This window comes from Serinus canaria, chromosome 6 (assembly GCF_022539315.1).
Source record: "Serinus canaria isolate serCan28SL12 chromosome 6, serCan2020, whole genome shotgun sequence".
In the NCBI taxonomy this organism is placed as follows: domain Eukaryota; kingdom Metazoa; phylum Chordata; class Aves; order Passeriformes; family Fringillidae; genus Serinus; species Serinus canaria.
The window spans coordinates 13,744,345-13,760,289 of NC_066320.1; the positions used below are offsets into that span (position 1 = coordinate 13,744,345).

The 15,945-nt window shown below is 39.1% G+C and overlaps 1 long non-coding RNA gene across 9 annotated transcripts in view; it reads right to left on the reverse strand.

Moving 5' to 3' along the window:
- LOC127059739 (uncharacterized) overlaps window positions 1-15,945 on the reverse strand; it is a 96,657-nt gene that overhangs the window by 78,171 nt on the left and 2,541 nt on the right. For 5 of the 9 annotated variants that reach the window (XR_007777854.1, XR_007777850.1, XR_007777851.1 and 2 more), the window contains exon 3: window positions 1,350-1,441. This is a non-coding gene — a long non-coding RNA (uncharacterized LOC127059739). Of the gene's footprint in view, window positions 1-1,349; window positions 1,442-3,609; window positions 4,566-5,279; window positions 5,595-15,945 lie in introns of all 9 variants that reach the window. The other 4 variants (XR_007777852.1, XR_007777853.1, XR_007777855.1 and 1 more) reach the window with 4 other exon arrangements.

The following is a 15,945-nucleotide window of genomic DNA, read 5'->3' on the forward strand; positions in this document are numbered from 1 at the left end:
ATGTGGGGTATAATCCTATGCTGGATTTGACAACTCACAGCTGCTACTGCATATTCAGTGTTTTTGAACAAAATGATATGTTCCTTCTGCTAGACTCCAATGGGAATTTTCTCTCACTGAGGACTTGACTCTGACTCCAGGATGTAGATTGAATGGTTAGTCTATGTGATGATGTGCAGAGATAAGAGCTCAGATCTAGAGGCCATTTGACTGCGTTTGCACACATGCTCTTCCTTATACTAAGCAGTGTTCTAGAAAATAAGCATAGATACATCCACTGTCCTTCCCACCATTCTTTGTTCCAGATTTTCTCATGCTGCACCATCTTCTGTGTCTCAGCACTTTCAGTGTTGATATATATCTGTATTGGCAATAAGCACAAAAGGTTTTTTGCCTTCAAGGCATATAGACCCCTGGGAACTATGTGGAAAGCTGAAAGGCAAGCTCTGATTGCTTTCCTCTGCCAATGACTCTCAGCTGGGACACAGATATATATCAGGTATCCCAAGCTGGGGAAGCAGAAATCAGAGAGGTAGGAGTGCACTTAGGAAGCCATGAAGAGAAAGAGCTCGTACAAGTCTTGCTCTCTTCTTGGACAGGGAACTACCACAAGCCACAACTGAGCCCTGCCCCAAATGAAGTGCTAGTCACTGTAATGCAGAGACATTGGGACTCCTGGATACACCAAACTCTGCACCTTGCAGCCAAGCCAAAACTGGGATAAAATAGTATGGTGCTGCTTGCAGAACCAAACCTGCTTAGGTTTGTACAGTAAACATGTTGCACGGTTAGAGGAAGAGGCATTCTCTTGCTTGCTTAGCAATGATATTTAAATAGCCTCGAATGAACAAATACTACAATGGACTTAAAAGAAAATCCCTTTCAGTTTGAATGAAAGCAACAGGATGGTTGTCTTGGCTTGAAGCCTGAAAACCATATAAATATGAGTCCAGCTATATGAAGCAAGATAGGAATAAAAGGATTGCTTCTGAAAATAATTACTTAGTGTGATAATTTTTGAATCTGAAAACAACCACTTCCACTGTCAGTTCACTAAACACTGGTGTGTTGCTTACTGTATTATTAAATAAAACATTTTCCTTCTTGCCCAAAAAGCATGTTAATTAATTGTAATGAGATATAGCCTAGAAACACAATTAGGTAAGAATTATGCATGGCCACACTTTTGTGGTGTTACCAGGTACAAAATCACTATGACTTGATGGAAACAACATCAAACAGAGCAAAAGAGAACAGCAATTATGAAATAACTCCCTAGTTACTAGAAAGAAAATCTTGCATATTCAGGAAGCTTTCTTGAACAGCAAGAAAACATGTACTTTACTCACCACCTTTATTCTGCCAGTGTCCCCAAAGCAGGAAAGGCACAGGGGCCCCAGGACTCTCTGAGTTGCAGTGGAGAAGCCCAAGGATGGCAATCCTCAGATTAAGAAAGAGAACCATGAATAACAGGCAACTTATATGAATGAGACACAGAATATTTAATTTGAGAAAGAGCCTTCCATTATTCCCTTAAAAACTCAGCATAGAATGAAACCATTAATTAGCTTATTCTAGCCAGCTACTGTGTATTTCTTATTGAAATCTCATGAGAGCTCACAAAGGCCTTGGTTGCTTCCCCTAAAAGGGTGCATTTGTATGTTTCCACAGTAGTACTTCCACCAACCTACTTTTGCTTTGTGCTACCTATGAAGATATTACATAAAATTTCAAACCAATATCAAAATTTTTTTAAAAATTTTTCCAGAATACTTATGTAAATATTCAAGACCATAATCAATAAGAGCCCTCTGTCCTAAAAGGACACTCTACAGAAAGGCCAGAGTTCATCAGGATAAGAGATGGGTTCTCTTGTAGGCTTGTCAAGACTTCTTTACAGGGCAAAGAACAAATCTTCAAGAACTAAATTACACTGAAAACTTTGGCCTCTTTTCTTCTATGCCCATAATTGCCCATCATTGTTGTTCTATGTCATCATTGCTTGCTCTTTCATGAAATGGAATGACACGTACATGATATTGGAGAGATGACCATAACACAAGAACATGTGCAAAGCAGCATACATAAGAGATTGGATAAAACATTCCTTCCTAATCCTTCTTCACATACATATGCCAAAGATTTGGTAGCCCTGACTGTGAGCTTAATATCTACCAAATGAGATCTGATTGATGTCTTCCCAGTTGCAGGTGGTCAAATTTTTAATGATTGCCTGTTACAAAGGAAGAGAAGCAATGCATTAAGTGTTGAGCATAGAAATGCATGGTAGAAAACAAAACCTCCATCATAAGAAATAATACTCTCACTTCCTCTACCTCACCCTTCAAAGCTCTTTTGCATGTTTCCCCTACCACACTTATTGACTGGTGATTTGTAGAGCCCATTCTTTAGTCATTTACCCACGAATATAAAATTGAAAGGATGACAAAATGTACACCATGTCTATTCCCTCCTGCCAGTTTTATACACAGAGACATTTTAGTAGAAAAACCAAATGGAACACCTGAATCCTCTAAGTGATTTTTTATGCAGTGCTGATTAAGCATGTATTAGGGTTGCACAGCAAGGTTTTTCCAGTGGGGGAAGTTACAGGGGTGGCTTCTGTGAGAAGGTGCCAGGAGCTTCCCCTGTGTCTGACAGAGCCAATGCCAGCTGGCTCCAGCACAGACCCACTGCTGTCCATTAGCAGCAATGCCAGTGGCCTCTGGGAGAGCACAGTTAAGAAGGGGGAAAAACACCCCTGTGCAACAGCAGCTGGGAGGAGAGTCAGCCAGGGTCACACCTCCCAAAACAAAGTCCCCGGGAGCTGTCTGGAATTCTCTCGCAGCCCAAGCTGTTCAGCATGGAGGCTCTCCACAAAAGTTTGCCACAAGGAACATGCAGAGCAAGGTTCCCATGGCAGTTAACTCACATTCAAGAACAATTTTGAAAATCCACAGTTTAATTGCCACAAATAGAGTTTTCTCCAATCTTTTCTTGGTTTTTTTTTTTTCCCTGCTTTATCAGAAAGGAAACAGTAAAATTACCTTACAGGATATTTCTTTTCAGGCTGTGGTTAGGTGCTTGGAGAACAAGCACCTAACCAGTTGTGTAAGGTCCATGCAGCAAGGGTGAGAGTTTTGAGATATAACGTGATCAAAGATTTTGGATGTCTATATCTTTCTCAGGCTCCCCTGACAGCCTATTTTCAAATTAAACTCCCCCTTATAAATACTCCTTCAGCTTAGCTTTTCAGAAAATCCCTGTATGTGACAGATCCAAAGCACAAAACTGCCAAGAAGTCTTTCAGTTTCCATTTACAGCAGCGTTGCTCTGGTTTATCAAGAAAGTAAAACACACAAGTATTTACAGGAAAGACTTTAATTGTTTCAATGGCTTTGGTCTTTTTATCCTGCACATTTCTAATCTAATGAAGCATGTCTACATGTTTCTTTTTTTCTTTTCACTTGCTGAAGGATTCATCTAACAAACTGGGGTCTGAATGGAAAGACTAGAGATGTAGCTACAGTATGGGTGTGATTTCATGGTCAGCTTCATCTAGTTAACTCTGAAATACTACTGCAAGGGACAAATCTTCCCCCATCTCACCTGTCTGTCCTCCACGCTTTGTGTCAGCACATGGAGATGCATCCTCAGCAGTCAGCCAGATCCAGTCCTCTGTGCAGCTGTACAGCTGGACGAGTGCTGCTGCTGCTGACACAACACAAGGACCAAGGACAGACACCCTCTCACCACCTTTTTGGTGTTTAGAAATAGATTAGCCATGGTTGATATAAAACGACACCCAAGTATCACCCCTTTTTGGTGAAGAAAGGAAACCGCAGATTCCCGTGTTATTTGCTGCACAACAACAAATCAAATTATTGATAAATAGTAAGTGTTTGGCATACCTGCCTTTATGATATGATGGTCATTTGGTAATACAAATGAAAAGAGATACACCAGGCAAGTGTTTGTTTCAAGAGATTGGACAAGAAATGTAAATTAAACCAAATGAAATTGTAAGAGAAGCGTTATGGACAGGGAAGTGTGAGGCTTGAACATTCATTTTTCATTACTTTCGTCTTCATCTCGGAAGATACTACTTCCAAAACTATACAGAATATTGGTGTCATACTAATTAACATTACATGAAAAGGTGGCTTAGGAGAAAGTGCTAAACCAAATGGTGGAATGGAAAAAAAAATACACTAGTGGCCTCAGCACTTTAAAATTTTTTGTCCATTCCCCCACTGTCTCCTAAACACACAAAAAGCAGGAAAACTTCAAGTTCTGTAAAAAGACAAGTTTGGGGACTACAGAATGAGTAGTGCAAAGTTAAATTCTTTTTTAGAAACAGATATTCTTACTGTTGAGAAAAAAGGGCCACTTCATATCAGAAGATTGAAATAATAAGAGAAAAAGAGGCGGTTTCTCCACAGCAGTTAGCACTAACCATTTTCAGTGCCAAGATCCCAGATTAGATAGACCACTCCTCTGATCCTTCTATCCAACTCAGTGCCCTTCACCTCAGCACCAGTGGCACAGTGCCTCAAGCCTTGACTCTGCAAGACAGCAGGATACAGACACCAGTGCTCTGTTCTGCAGTCGGATATACAACAGCAGTTCCCACAGCCATCACACGGAGCTACATGGATACCTATTGCCAGGAAGGGTGGGGTGAGAGCACTTGGAAAGCAACTACTGAAAGTTCAAGTCAACAGGTTTGGAAACTTGGCAAAGACAGCGTAGACAAATAACTCAAAGTTTGCAGGGCACCTCTGTGACTGGTATAAATCAGATGAGTACTACTGAGTTCAAGGGAACCTGCCAATGCATGACACATGAGCACCCACTCCTTTGCAAATGCTCCTCTGAGTCCTGGTATCTGAACTGCTTGGATCTCATCCAATTTTCTAGTGTTTCCTCCAGGCCAAGATGAGAACCACGCAAAATGTTCTGCCATTCTCAACGCAGTGAAAAATGAAATCACATTTGATCATGAAAGGTGATCCTCCATTTTTTACATCAGCAAAGATACAGAGGAGATGTAAAAAAGATTAAGGAACTTCCTCTCCTTCTTTCAAATCCCCACCCTGTAAGTGCTTTCCTGCTGCTGACAGAAATGAAAGTCAGGCCTGGATGAATCCAGCAGAGACACCCAGAGGCACCAGAGCAGAGCTGGGCCCCTCCCAATGCCACACCGCAGTTCAAAGCCTTGAAAGGCGGCAGATCTCCCACTGTGCTGCAGTTCAGCTCCCGCCCGAAGAGCCGCATACCTTGCAGCAGTGCACTCTGCAGCAGTGTCTCCTCTGTGACAGCAAGTCCTTATCTTCTCTGCCTTCTACCAGTACAGTCACATGCTGCTCTCATGGTGCACAAATGCTGAGCAGCATCTCTGCTTGTCCTGCTTGTTTTACCTGCAGCCGCAGGTCAGTGCCGGGCAAAGCTCTTTATTTGCTGAGTGTATTTGTTCTGGTTTAGGGCAAATTTGGGAGGAAACTTCCAAAGGCGTTCCTCTAGAAAGCAGATTCAATTGGCCCCTTCCTCAGCTGGTTCAGGAAAAGATTTCCTTGGAGAAAAGTGGAAGAAAACTGTTTATTTATTAAGAAAAACATTCACAAGCATGAAAAATGAAAAATACTAAACAATAAAACCTCTCGCTGTTCTAAAGAGACAGCAAATTCAGAAGTCCTTCTTGTGGGGTGTAGCTTGGCTTGCTCAGTCTCTTCTGTGCTGGAATGCAGCATCTCGGGCCCTGGTGGGCCATAGGTGTGTGTTCCTGGTGTTTTTCTGGATTTTCAGTCCAGAGCAGGGCTGATCAGTTCCAAGAAAAAGAAAAGCCAAAATCTGGGGAATTTCTCTGCCTCAGCTAGCAAAAAAACTAACAGAAAGCAAATGAGAGCTATCTCCCGCTGTCTGTGCTGCAGACAACACAGTCTGTGAGAGGGAAATCTGATGCTCTTATCACTGTGTTTTTGAATATAGCCACCTCAGATATTCCATCACTTCTCCTTCTTCCACCCTTCACTCTCAGATCTAGTTTTAAAGGTGCAAAACTTATTTCTGGGCTAAAAAGATGAATGATACAATTCATCATCATAAAGTCACCCTAGGACACTGAGCTTTGCCCGCTGCTTCTGTCCCAGCTCCCTTTTAAGGTGCTCACTTTGACAATTGCCTTTCTACACAAGATTGTCATAAGGATTTTTGAGACAATGAAGCCTGTAGTAAACAGGAGTCTTGATAATAGCAGAGAGATCAGATTTCACTCCATGCATGCTGCACACACCCAGGTCAACTGCACAAAGTATGCACTGCTGAGCCCTGAGATGGAGCTTGCAAAATTGCTTTCCTGCATATGCACAGTAGCTTTTTCCTCAGCAGCCACTGCCACCAGTGCCAAAAAGGCACCCAGCTGACGTGAAATATTGGAGGAAGCTTTTCTGTAAACTTTTCATATGAAGCATAAGACTTCACTGGGCATTTAGAGAGGACATCTGGCAACTCCTTCAGTGGCCGAGAGGATTTGGAGATGCCTCCAAAAAACTGCAACAGACTGCAGTTTTCAGGTTTACTGATGAAAATAAGTATGATATAAAGATGTAAAAATACAAATGAAACAAATAAGTCAAAAGCAAATCAAAACTTTTCAAAAGTTAAAAGGATTTAATGCATTTCTTAGCACAGTAAGGACTCAGGTACTTGAACTGCTGATTTAGCTAATATTTTGACTACAGTAAAAGATGGCTCCTAGTTGCAAGACCTGGCTCTATTAATACCAACTTCCAAAACAACTGAAATTGTCAAGCATCTGGTTGAGCGCCTTACAGAAAGTCAGGGCTTGAACTCCAAACAGAGATTTGTATTTTACTGCATTTCAGGGCTGATGGTGAGAGGGTTGAAATATCAAGTTCCTCTTATGTATATTCAGTAAGACAAACACAGTTCTCTAACTCCATCATTATCCCAAGATGCTGCTGTGGTGACGGCTGAAGGGCTGGGAGAGAAAGGAGGGGAAGAGGAGAAAGAAGTTCCTCATCCCTCCCTATTGCCCTTCCTGTTTTCATGTCTGTTTATGCAGAGGATTGTCTTTCCACAAGCAAACAACTAGAGACAAGCTCATTCCAAAAGTATGTTCTCTCATGTTTCAAGCACTTGCTCTGTTCTTGCTGAATGTTTAGTTACACCATGAAAAATGGATATGTGGAATTAAGACATTTCCCCTTTGACTTGCACATTTGCTGAAGGTATGTCAAGGATCTGAGGCAAGGGGTATGGGCAAGCTTTCAAGAGTTCCCCCCCAACCCTTCTCCTTTGCTTGCTTATTAGAAGAGCAATAAATATCAAGCAGACAGACCCTTCTCACAGTTACAAAGCCTACCTGTAACTGAGCTGGATAATTAGCAGCCTTGAAGATGATATATGACTTTCATTACCCTTTGGGACTGGAGACTAAATGAGGACAGAGCTAATTGCCGTGCAAAGCAGTTTGGCATGAATGAGAAAAATGCAGGCGCTGTCTCCTGCCAAAAAAGGGCCCTATTGCTGCTCTGATCTCATGGCTGGTTTTTGCCGCAGGAGTTCACTTGGTGTCCATAAATCATGGTCTGCTTACAGCTGAAACTGCACTGAGTCATCAACATGCAATAAGCTGAGTGACAGATTCCAGCCTGACTACATTAGAACTTCAGACTTAGTCCTCCCCCCCCACACTCCCCGTACTTAACAGAAAATTAAACCCAGACTACACAGACATGAAGGCTGTGAGAAACACAAGGCTTGTTTACTTGACAATAGTTTTTTAAGACTGATGTTTCCAGGAAATAACATCATGCATTTTGAAAGGGAGAGGGCCACAAGCACTGAATTTATAAAATGACCCACTGCTATAGCACTTGGCTTGTCCTTCCTCATGTAATAACTGATTAAAATGTATTGCCTTCCTTTAATGATCTAAAGTGGCACTTTGTCATCTTAGTTCTTATGGAGATAGATTTAGTCAGCTAACTGAGAAAATATTTTGCTGCTCTTTAAAATTAGGCCAGAAGAACCCGAAATTTGATTGCAAACCTGTTTCCAAAGTGACCTGGGGCATATTAACATCCATATTGTACCCTTAAGAAGTGTGGACTTCTGGGGAATCTAACCCATCAGTGCAAAAGAGAGTCCTTGAAGATACTCTTTTCCTCTCCCCATTCTGTTTTACAGGAGATCTTTTGCTTTTCCCTAAAGGTACCTTAGGTCTATTTTTTTTAATGGAAGAGATTGTGCTGAATTTGCAATATGGTATCCTGTCAGATCCTAATCAATTAGCCCACATCAGCTCAGCATAAGGCAGATACCAATTTAACTCAGAAAGCTAAGCCTTCTGATTTTCTCTAAGGGCAGTCACATAATTCATTCTTTGTAGTGCCAAATTATATTTGACATTTAATTTAAAACTCAAGGTACCATAATGCAAAATCTCACTAAAAATAATGGTGATAAAGCAGAGGAACATTTCATTTGACAGTGAGGATTTTTTCAGCTTATTTATGCACCCAAAGTTTTCCCCTCACCCACCTTTCAAAGGCCCAGACTCAAGAGGCAATCACTTTCAGGGGATTTTAGCCTCTACAGGTGCTTGCATACAGTGAAAGGGCACTTAAAGGTGAAGCATACATGGTGGTTACTGATCACCTTTTGGTGGGTGAGCTCTGCCTCCCTGATGACACAAGCTCTACTCTTCATTTTCTATTTTTACTGCTGCTGTAGATAGTAGAAAGAAATATTCTCAAAGAGTGACTGGGCTAATTGGAATGGTTGTGTGTGAACTGGGGGAGGGGGAGTCAGCCTGAAAAGGTTGAATTTTTTTACATTTAGAAGACCCAAGAATAGAGAGAAAAATATAAAAAGTGTTTAATGGCTTCATTCACCATGCTCTGCCATGCAGCAGCTCCATTCACAGCTTCCTAGCACAATGGAAGTCTGGTGGTTCATCAGGCATGTCTAGACTCTGACAATGCTGGTTCATGCACAAATGATAATAAAAACCCCAAGTTCTCCTCCTTTCTTGAAATGTGCAACACACTGCGAATCCATGGGGAGTTCTAGCCATGGGCTCACTCAGCACTTCCAGTAACAGTCAAACTCTAATAAAAGCACTACTTAGAAAAATTGTGCAGCTGTCTCTGTCAAGGTGAGTGGCTTGCAGGGACTGACGCTTTCTGTTGGTAGCGTGCAAAATGCTAAGCAGCCAGAGATCTGCCTGGCTATTCCAGAGCAGATCTATGAGAAGAGAAAGTAATGGATAACAGCAGGCTCTGTCTGCATTTTTGAGACAATCCCAGATAGCAATAAGTAAAGGACATTGGTAGTGTAATCCTCCTGAGAGGGACTCAACTTTTTTCCTGTCAAGAAACAGCAACTACTTTGCAACAAAAAGAAGCAAATGTCTAATGTTCTCATCCTTTATGTGCCAGATTAGCTCTTGGGGGAAAAAATCATCACTGGTCTCAACATGCTTCTCAACAGAAGATGGATGACTCAGATTCTGGGATGTTGGGTCTTAACTGTGGATTTCAATCACTGATTAAGCTGAAAACAGTTCAGGGCTAAACTCTGGTATTTTTAGAGTAAGTCTAGGCCTCAGGTTAGGCATTCTTGCCCTATTTCACAGTTGCTTGTAGGTGCATGCATATGCTACTGGGAGACAAGCTCAAAATTCTGCCCATGTAAGTGGATCCATTTCTTTTAGCACTTGCTATGTGCTCCACATTTATGTCATAGAACACACAAGGCATTATCTGGGGTACGAAATGTGGACAGGAACAAAGTTGCTATGTACCGGAGTGAGAGAGTGCATTATCAGCATATTTGAAATCAAAGAAACTGTATTTGATGTTGATGCAGAGTGGCTGTGTGACAGGTTTAAATCAGTGGAACAATTGTGAGGGCATAACACCGCTGTAGGATTTCCCTATCTTCCATCAAATTTCATGGTAGAATAAAAACACAACCACAAAACTTCTGGAAAAGCAATTCTTCAGCACTGTATAATACAGAGAGCACCTTTCTGTGGTGTGTATCCTAGAATTCAGCTTTTCCACACTTCCTGAGCTGAGACTGTATCAAGACATCATTTTCAATAGCAAGGATTTTGTATTTTAATTGTAAGGATAAGAGTGCCTTTCTCAAGTCTAGATAACTGTTTTCTTAATCTAATTATACTTTGGCTTTTATAGCATACTTTACAGTTCCATAGTTTATTAATATTTTTACGTGGAAAACCACTTCCATTGGTTTAAGCACTATTAACAATTTTAAGAAATAGAGATGAAGCATTCCTTATTGCTTTTTCATAAAATTTAAGATTGTATCATGAGGAATTATGCAGCCTTCATACCTCTATTTCTAAGCTCATTTTACTTAACCTCTTCTCATCTGGAAATCTTTCCAGAAACTGGCTCACTGCTTTTACCCATTCTAAATCCTGTATTAGGGTCCTTTTGAGTCGAGGGCAAGATATAATTTTCAAGATGTTAACCTACTATAGATTCATATAATATCAAGTACTGTCCCAGAAATTTTTGCAGTTGTGCATCTGTGTAGGTATACCTATAACACCTCACCAATTTTATAGCAATATTTCAGCACACAAACATTCAAGTGCATAAAATCTTTATAATATTTAAACCAACAAAAGATTCTGCACCAAATTCTTAAGAATATTCAGCTGGCAAATACTTCAAAATAGTTTGAATCTTCTCAGAAAGGAAATTATGCAGGAACTAATACAATTTTATTACTGTAAAGAAGTTAGATTAGCTAAATGGCCATTTTAGTAGTCCATTTATATCACTAAATTTTTAATATTGCATGGACAGAAGCTTTAAAAATAAAAAACAATTTTAAATGGTAGTAAAAAGTATGCAATCAGTAAATATCTAGATTGGGAAACTGACATTTTGTACTACAAAGAATCATTAAATAGAAGTGAAGGGATAAGGGCACTGACTGATATTTTAGACCCTCAGACACATAAGCTGTTCCAAGTGCTGAAAACACTTTCACTGAAAAAAAAAAGTAAACAAGAGTCTAATTTTAAATTTATGCTTTCTGAAGGTTTTGTTCATAATCTCTCTTCATATGTGGAATTTACCATATTGCTTTTCAGGGAGTCTATCAAACATGGAGAGCTGACTTCAGAGTCCTTGCATCCAATAAGGAAGCTGAATTTTAATTATGTTGTACAAAAAGATTAGCGATAAAATCCTCCTATAAATACAAACAGAAAACTAAATCATAGTGTAGGAAGCCATAAGGACTGGAATGCAGAGAGAGACTGAAAGAGAGGATGCAAATGACTCTGCGACACACAGTCTAATTCCTGAGGAGAATTCTACTTCAATTTACGGTGATGTAAAAGAGGTTCAGGAAACAGCTTGTTTAGTCCTTGTTTAAAATACTCCCAGAAAAATGGATTACAGTTTCTTTAAATCACTCCTGCTATAGGATTTTATAATTAATAGCTCAGACACATTTGTCACCATTCTTAATCATGAATATTTGTGTCAAGATTTCAACAAGTTCTATTTTGTCCCAGTTTAAATTCCTTTAAATTCTTCCAAGCTCCATTGTGGAATAACTCTCTGCATGATTTAAACTTGTGTTTGACCCCTGTTCTGGATCCTTTCTATATCTGTATTGAGGAGCATTTTTCTGAAGCACAAACTGCAATAATTTCAAACAATTTTAATTTCCTGGCCACTGTCCGTCCATCCAATCTGAGCAGTTATAGTATTTTACATTTCCTTGTTACTGGCCAAAGTATTTCTGAAATTCCAAGTTAATTAGCATCGCAACATTCCAAGGACTGTTCAAAGCTAAACCCTGGTTTTCCAATGGAATAAGCAGGGGTTGCTGCTGCTCCATGTGCAATAAAAATAAATTCTCTAGACAAAAACAGTAAAGTCTCAGTTGCCAGATAACAAAAGATGAAAAATTAAGGACTTCTTTTTCTCACATTATAGTTTAGGAAACAAAGGCTGAAAGAGAAAAAATGTTTTGCCCAAGATTGCCAAGACTAGGCAAAACAAGGACAAAAATTGAGTCCAGATTTCTTCAGACTCATTATGTTTCCTGTATCACATGATCATTTTGCTCACTAAATGAGTGGCAATCACAGCCTGACCAGCAGCCTACTGAATTCAACACGAAGAGCTCTTGCTATTTCCAAAGGGGATTTTGAGTCCATCGAGTTACTCAATGCATACAGGCAAAAGAAGCCTGCAGCTAGAACAAAAGCTGAGGACATGCCACAGCAGACTAGATTTCTTCTTTTTTAAGGCATCTCTAATTCATTGACCATGAATAATATTATATTCACGGAGTCCCATCTGGTGTTCAGTTTTGTGTATAAGTGCTTTGCATTGCTGGTCTGATAATTTCAACTAAAACCAGTAAAGTATACAGGACTTTGAAAACAGTAGTGGGATAAAAAGAAGTAACAAATTGAATAAAGGAGAAAAAATAAACTTGCTTTAGTCTGTAAGGAACAAAATTGATGCCTTTTAACCTTACACATAAGTTCTGCGCCATTGCTTTCTAAAATCAGCTGGAAATCATTTAAAATCAAATTGATTTTGGCTTTTACATTCAGATGCACTTCAGCTTCTCACTTACTGGCCTATATAAGTAATGCCTTCAGCCAACCTGTGTTTAGAATGGGTTGAAAATCAGTTTGTACATTCACATGCTTATTTGGAATTTTCTCATTTCCATTTCACTCAGAGCCAATCACGATCAGTTTAACTTGCTGGGGAATACGTCAAGAGGCTGATTTAATGGGTATTGTAGGGAAGAAATGGTTCTTAATACAGTGATTTTTTTTTTTTTTTTGCCCATAACACATTGTCTATTGCCAATTTTGTGTCAATAAATGGAAAGATAATCAGAACTGTTAATATTTATTCTGAAGAGCTCTCTTCTCCATCATATGCAGACAACCATGAAAGAACTGTAAAATCCCATGAAAATATTTCCTAGTTTACATCTGTTCCTTTCAACTGACAAAATCTGGAGTATCTGCAGCCTTCCATGTATGGATTGGCAGGGTAGGCTTCTGAAATGGACACTCTCCTGTTCACCTGCTGCCATCCAACTGTGTATCATTTGGATTGGATAACTGCTATCTGAACTGACATTTAGTCATCCAGTCTGAGAGCAAGTATGCTGAAATGATGCAACATAACATGCTATCAAAGCTGTAATAGGACATAGAACACCTGCCATTGACTTGGATAGAAAGGATAAAATGCTCTGAATTGCTTTGTTTTCAACATACTCTTCCCCATACTCCTCACATGTCCATTTTTACTTAATTTGTCACTGATGCATCAAGGAGAGAGAAATGGCATGGTTGGAGAACAAGAAAATGTGAAGCAGATGCCCAAGTTCTATTACTAACTATTGGTGACTGCATAAGCTGTTTATATCATTGTATTGAGTTCATTGATTTAGATGGCTTAGTTTTAGGATTCCAAACTGAGAAGATGCACACTGCTTTCCACTATGAGTCAGTACTTCAACACTCATCATATTCAAAAAAAGAGTTAGAATGAGTCTGCAATTAAGGTAGTAAATATGCCTCAAGCTCTGCATCTAAAAACTCAACACTTACAATTAAATAGTATCAGGAAAATACTGACTGTAAGCTCACAGTAATTCAATTAAGTTGCCTCTAAATGAGAAATTAAAAATGCATCACAAAGAGAGACGTGGGTTTAATCAATTGCTTTAAGGGTCTCTGCAAATCTAAATTAAGATGTAAAAAATCCATGCGCAAATATTACATTACAGAGATGATGAATGGGAATGGAGTGGGAGGTTATATAACCTGATAATATCAAGGATGTGAAAAAGCTTAAACTATTTAACTATTCAGCAGTGAAGAGAAGTCAAAAAGGATCACTGGAGACAAGGACTGGAAATACAATATAGAGGCTGACTTGCGCAGCCTGACATTCTTCTTCAAAGAGTATTAGTGCTAGAGAGTGGTTACAAAACTATAAGTCTTTAAAAACAAGTCTGATTTAATAAATATTTACTAAATTGTATAAGGATTGCCTGGCATCAAGCTATAAATATTCAATTGTAATGTATATGTAAAAAGAATGATGTTTTTTCAAATAATCAATTTAAGATTATAAGAATTTTTGTGTTAAAAGTAAAAATAATAATAAAAAAAATCCCTGAAAGTCAAACAAAAATAGTGATGGTTAAATTCCAAAAGAACAATCCACTCAGAGTTCCTTTCATGTGCCAAAAACTATTATTTATATTGTTTATGCACTTTCATCATGACAGCCCTAACACTGAGCAGAGCAGATAGAGTCTAACAGTTACCACATTAGAGAAAAAAAGCTCTCAAAAGGTAAATAAAGTGAAGTGAGGCTATATTTTTGGATCTTGGGGGATGTAAGGCCATTCTGATATTCTGCTTATATTGATTATTTTTTATTGTTTAATGAATTTCTGTACTCTTTCTACAAAACAAAGATTGGCTCAATGACTAGAGCCTGCACTTAAAGGAACCACTCTATTAAAATTGGCTTTGTTTGTGCCTGGAGAATCAGAACAATTCCAGACAGTTTGTTTCATATTTTACTTGAAAGCTCCTGTTCTATTAGTATGATATAATTTCTGAGACAAAGCTTAACCACAGTGTCTTTCCCCTTTAAAAGGTAATGACACCATCTAAGCAAAAATAACAGTGGGGGGAAAAAAAGACCCCCATTATAGCAAAATGTGGTATTAATGAAATTCTGTTTGTATTAAAATTTTCTTTCAACCCTGGTCTTCCTGTTCAGGGGGATAGTGTCAACCTGTCAAACTTTTAATCAAGAGCAGTTCATTGATGCTTCCATTATGTCAAAATGCTTCACCTAGGTGACTTCAAGGGAAGACAGCAGGTCTGACTTTCTCAACATCCAAGGCTATGAATTTTTCATTTTTTACCCCTCAACTTTTAATTTCTAGTATATGTATGTGGATAGACACAATGTCTTTTTTCTTGTATCAAATCCATAAACAGTGTACATTTCAATTAAGTTGTAAGGTCAAGAGATTGAAGAAATGTAAATACATGAAAGAGTATTTCTTAAATTTTAGGTTGGGAAAAAGGGGATAGTTAGAGGACTGAAATCTATGCCTTCACAAAATCTTTATAATGACAGCTTCTTCAGCCAAAACTTCACCACAAAGAATCATGATTCATAATCTAGAATCTCCCTACAAATTATTTCACTGAGGTGTTGCATTTGCAGATGTGCTGATAATAATGATATCATTCAGCCTACTAAAGAATCCTTACTTTATTGCATAGAAGTCAAATTTGGGGTCAGATCATGACCTTCTGCATGTAGCTGCTATCCATCAGCAAGACTGAAATGTACAAGATGTCAGCTTAATGAAGCACCTGAACCTCGTGCTCTGTTGGCAGAATGCTTGATTTGGAAGACAAAAATAAAAGCCCCCACATGACAGCTTTACAATGCCTTTCTCTGCAGCTTATCACTTACTAACCTGCTGCAAGTGAAATTACAGGGGAACTGTGTCTAGGAAAGGCTCCCTCTCCCCAGTTCCAGGGAACCAAAGTGATTGCTTAAGGGTGTTAAGAAGGTAACTGAGAACAGCCTTAAGAGAGTTCTGATTTCCGTCTCAGCATCAGCACAGTAGGTCATTGACCCTATGTGATAGGCAGAAAGTTCTTCATACTGTATGCTACAGACAGAAAGTAAGTCCCAAGGAAATGTACAGTCCTCCCAGGATCTCAATTTAGTCCTGCAAAAAATTTTACTGAATTTCTCTAATACAGCTTTTGATTCAACAGTTTCTACCACACTCACAAAGCCACATTTTTGCATTTACAGTGAGATCCCTTATCTATCAATTAGATGTATA